Source organism: Solanum lycopersicum, chromosome 9 (assembly GCF_036512215.1).
Source record: "Solanum lycopersicum chromosome 9, SLM_r2.1".
Lineage (NCBI taxonomy): Eukaryota > Viridiplantae > Streptophyta > Magnoliopsida > Solanales > Solanaceae > Solanum > Solanum lycopersicum.
Window position 1 is genome coordinate 58,817,439 of NC_090808.1, and position 5,520 is coordinate 58,822,958.

A 5,520-nucleotide genomic window follows, 5' to 3' on the forward strand; every position below is an offset into this window, starting at 1 on the left:
TCGAGTTAGCTGGCCTGGTTCCCTGTCCCCGATATGTAACGAAAAGATTGATGGGTTTACCACATTCATTCATGAAAGCACTAGCCTCTCTCTGGTGGGCCTTTACTTTTTAAATAGAAGAGGGGGGGTAGTCGCAGCAGGAGAAGCACCCCTAAACCCCTGAGATCACTCGACCCCGACCGGTCAATCTCCTTTTGTTGCTATCTCGTGCGCGAAGGGAGCAACAATGGAGTAAGCTCCCATATCCGTGAAGGACAGCTTTCCAGTAGAGGAAAACTTCTCGTTGCTGCGCTTGCCGTTAAAGAGTGAGATAGTTGGACCTTTGATTAATTAAAATCTCTTTATTTTTTTATTGAACTTCCTTTGGAAATAGGGAAGTTAGAAGGGATGTCTTGGAAGGGACAATAAGGAAACTCGACTTGAACAACGCGTTCCCAGAAAAGCATTTTTTTGAGGATCCGACAACTTATGCAGGAACTTTCCAACAAACCTATTGCTGCTTCCACAGCTAAGAAGGCTTTATTGAAAGCTTTAAAAGAGCCAACCAAGACTGAACACTAGCCTCATTTTGTAGACGGGTTGGGACCGGCCTTCTATCCCGGTGAACAATGTTCCAGTGATTAGGCGGGGACAGGATTCGAACCTGCAATCTTCAGGTCATGAGCCTGATGAGTTGACCACAATCCTAAAAAGAGAATTCATTTTTATTTTTTATGAAATCTTTTTTTCTTGAAACAAGTCTTTATCTTATTTTTCGTATTTTTTTTTGTAAAAACAAATTAATATGAAATGGACGAATGACAGAAATCACATACTTTTAAGGTAAAACTATCATTTGTCCCTTATAAGTTTATAATTACAAAAATCCCTCAAAGTGATACAATAATATAAGCGCTAATACATTAATCTGATGCGCGAGATACATTAATTGTTAAGTAAAATACATTACATTTTATACATGAAACACTAACATGATGTATATTTTATTCATGATACACTAATCTGATGTGCGAGATACATTAATCTGATGCTTGAAAATGAGGAATTTGGAGGATTAGTAAAACTAATGGGGGATAATGGTAATAAGAGAACTTAAAGGTGGGAATTCTTTCATTTTTTCAAAAAAGAATGACTCTGTTTCCTTTTTAGTCTGATTAAAAAAGAATGACCCCTTTCCTTTTTTGGCAACACTTTAACTTCCACGTAGCATGTTTAAGACCACAAGACTAAAGGGCATTTTTATACATTTGACATAACTTTAATTAGAACCACAAGATTTAAAAGTTTTATTTCTTTTCTTAAACTTCGTTCCAAGTCAAATTAGGTCATTCTTTTTTTAAACGAAGGGAATATCATTTTAATGAGTTATTAGTTGTGAAGAGGTCACGAATGTTTGAAGACTCAATATAAAAGTCTATTAATATCCATTACGTTAAATAATTTGGTAGAAAAAAATAAATTATTCATTAATATCATATAATTTTTATAACATCATAATAAATTATACAACTTCACATGTAAATTCATCCCACAAAGATTCAGAAACAAGAAAAAAAAACTAAAGTAAAAACATCTAAAGAATTTTAAAACTTTTATATAAATTTTTTTAGAAAGAGACAATTCCGGTGTAAAGGAATGGAGGAACTTCCTATTATAATAGGCAATAGCTAACAAAAGCATAAATGTGTTTACCTTTTTTGGTTGTTGCAATTACGTCAATAAAAAATGGGATAATGCACAAGTACCCTCTCAATCTATGCCCGGAATCTTAGTGACACACTTATACTATACTAAGGTCTTGTTACCCCTCTGAACTTATTTTATTAATAATTTTCACCCCTTTTTGACCTACGAGGCACTATCCTGTGAGCCGAACGCTGATTGACTTGTTTTTAAGCTAGTGTCACGTAGACCGAAAAGGGGTAGAAAATTACTTATAAAATAAGTTTGGGGGGTGGGGTAATAGGACCTTAGTATAGTATAAGTGTATCTCTGAAATTTCGGGCATAGATTGAGGGAGTACTTGTGCATTTTCCCATAAAAAATTATACATCTGAGAAACTAAGTCTATGCTTTTAACATAAAGTGATTTTGAAAACACCTTTTTGGTATATATAAGTCAGGGAATTACAAAAGTCATCAAATAATTTGATGATATACATAATGTCTATGAGAATTAAATATGTTAAAAGTTGCTATATGTAAAGTTTTTAAATAAAATCTAAATATGTGTGTCATATTAAGATATATGGTAATTTAAAGGGCATTTTTGTTCTTTACTGTTAAAGGATACTCCCTACGTCCCATATTAGATGAACATTATTCTACTTTATACGGTGATTATGAAATCGTTAATAGATGCGTAAATATACCAAAATCACCCCTAACATAGCAACAAAACTTACTTTAGCACTTTAATTACACAAATATGTATTTACCTTCTAATCTTATTTGAAGTGAATTAGTGCGAGGGGCAGAGCTACTTGTATGAAGGGGTTCATCCAAACCCCCTTTGGCGGAAAATTATATTATTTATACATGGTTAAAATAAGTTTATATGTATATATAGTAGATGTCGAACCACCTTTGACTATCTATTTCTACACATTTTCAACCCCCTTATTGAAAATCCTAGCTCCGACTCTGATTAATATCATCCTAAGAATATAATATCAGTCTCATAATGACAAGTATATCACACACGTCACATGACCACATAAGCACAACGTCAAAGCCACATAAGAAATTCTCTAAATTTTGATTTTTGATCATTGCTAAATTCTCAATGCAACTTGGAGTTAGTCAAACAAATATGTGCCTATATATATTTGTATACCTTTATTGAATACTTATCAAGTCTGTAAAGCTAAATATGGGTTATGCAGTTGTGCTCTCTCTCACAAACATCAAACCATTTCCCTTATAAAGTTCAAGAAATCGCTTACTATAAATACCATATCCTCTTATATTTGTGAGAAGCCTTATCCAAAAACGAGTTCATGGAACATGAGCAGAGATTGTTGCTCATGGGATGGAGTCATATGCGATAACATGACTGGAAATGTCATTGAGCTTAACCTCAGTTGTAGCGGGATTGTAGGAAAGATTGATTCCAATAGCAACCTCTTCCAACTCTCTCATCTCCAAAGGCTTGATCTCTCTTATTTAACTCACTTCTTTGGTTCTCACATCTCGCCTGAATTTGGTAGGTTCTCAAACTTGACATATTTTGATCTTTCATGGGCAGGTTTCTCAGGTCAAATTCCTTCTGAAGTCTCTCATCTTTCCAAGTTACACTCTCTCCGTCTCTATGGTTGTTCGTGTGTACGAATTGTAGCCCATGATTTTAAATTGCTCCTTCAGAATTCGATCCAATTAAGAAAGCTTGATCTTAGTAACATAAACATCTCTTCCACCATTCCTCTTAATTTTTCTTCTCATTTAACAACTTCGAGTTTGAAAAATACAGGATTGTATGGGATAATACCCGAGAGTATATTTCACCTACCCAACTTGGAAATACTTTACTTAAGTTTCAACGATTTCCGTGGTTATTTTCCAAAGACCAAATGGAACAGCAGTGCATCTCTTGTAGAGTTAGATCTCCTTGGAGTGAATTTTTATGATAGTTTTGCTAAGTCTGTTGGCTATCTAACTTCGGTGCGTTATTTGTCTCTTCAAACAGGCAACCTTAGAGGGCCTATTCCTGAATCTATTTCTAATCTCACTTGTATAGATTATTTGCACCTTCAAGAAAACTCCCTGAATGGAACAATACCAGCAGGGGTGTTCTCCCTTCAGTAAGTAAGAAATTCCGCAATGTTTGGTTAATGTTAGTGGTCTCGAGGTTCTTGATACGCATCACAACAATCTTATTGGTTCTCTTCAAACAATTTTTAGCAATAATGGAAGTTCATTAATAAACCTCAACTTGCATAGCAATAAATTAGAGGGGAGAATTCCCCGATCATTGGCCAATTGCAAAGAGTTGCAGCTTCTTCATTTAGGTGATAATCATCTCACCGACACATTCCTGATATGGTTGGGAACTCTTCCAAAGCTAAAAGTTTTAATCTTGAGATCAAATTCATTGCATGGGTCCATTCAACCTCCAAGGATTGAAACTATTTTCCCCAAGCTTCAAATCTTAGATTTCTCTGACAATGCCTTCTCCGGAAACTTACCTTCGAATCTGTTTCAACGTCTAGAAGCTATGAGGACAAATGATCCATCAAGGGAAACACAAAGATATCGTGAAATTACGTATTAGTAAGATTTGATTCCAATTACAACCAAGGGATTTGAGGTGAGAATCTTGTATCTGTACACCGTTATCGATTTTTCAAGTAATAAATTTGAAGGACAAATTCCAAGTATCATGGGGGATCTCATTGCAGTTCACACATAAAATTTATCTCATAATGGATTGAAATGCCATATACCACCATCATTAGGAGATTTATATTCAGTTGAATCATTGGATCTATCAGGAAACAAGCTTTCGGGAAAGATACCAGAACAACTGGTTTCTCTTGTGTCTTTCATTCTTAAATCTTTCCCACAATCATCTTCAAGGATGCATCCCTCAACGACCTCAATTTCTCACTTTTGAAAGCAATTTATATGAAGGGAATAATAGATTACATGGATTTCCTATTTCAAAAAATTGTGGAGATGCTAGGGCTTTAAATAAAAATAATGGATTACAAGATGATGAAGAAAGTGATTCTGATTTTAAGAGTGATTTTTGGAAAGCTGATTTTTTGGGCTATGGAAGTGGACTATGTATTGGATTATCCATAATATATCTCATGATTTCATCTGGAAACCCGAAATGGCTTGCAAGAATCATTGTAGAGATGGAGAACAAAATAATGATGGTAAGGAGAAAGAAGTAGTGAAGGCCAAGAAACTATAGCAGAAGAAATATTTTGAACCAAGAATAGTCAGATAAAGTTGGGGTGGGATTGAAGTTATCAAAGATGCATCTGCTGTGAAAATGATAATATTTTGTAAACATGAAATTGATTTATGATAAATTATTTTCTAATGAGATCCGGTGGGTTAGTGCTGGTATGACCATATCCGATTTATGATTTGATATGAAAGTTGCAGTCCTTACATGACTTTTCAACTTTCCTCTCTAATTTAATTCAATATGAAAATTCGTAGTGAAAGAAAGTTGTTTGTTTAAGTAAGTAAACAAACAATTATAGGAGTTATAGATGCTCCAAATTTAGAAGCACTCGAGTATGAGGGATATTTTAATTTACTCCGCAGAAAATTGAAGAACTTCATTTTCGATTGTTGCATGTGTGATTTGGATGCTATGTGGTTTTGTCAGTTAAGGAATATTCTATAAAGTTCAATCTCTTGGTCTCAAGTTTCACTTCTGATACAATATGTGCGTCCACAATCAGTCAATGGACCAGGTCCCTTGAAACAACAAAAATAGTGCAGAAGAGTAAATAATACAGAAAAACCCAACACATGCAGTTTACGAGGAAACCTCCTTGCTCA

General features: G+C 34.5%; 1 pseudogene; it reads left to right on the forward strand.

Moving 5' to 3' along the window:
• Positions 1–3,051: 3,051 nt before the first annotated feature.
• LOC138338619 (receptor-like protein 9DC3) lies at positions 3,052–5,053 on the forward strand (annotated as a pseudogene).
• The last annotated feature ends 467 nt before the right edge of the window (positions 5,054–5,520 follow it).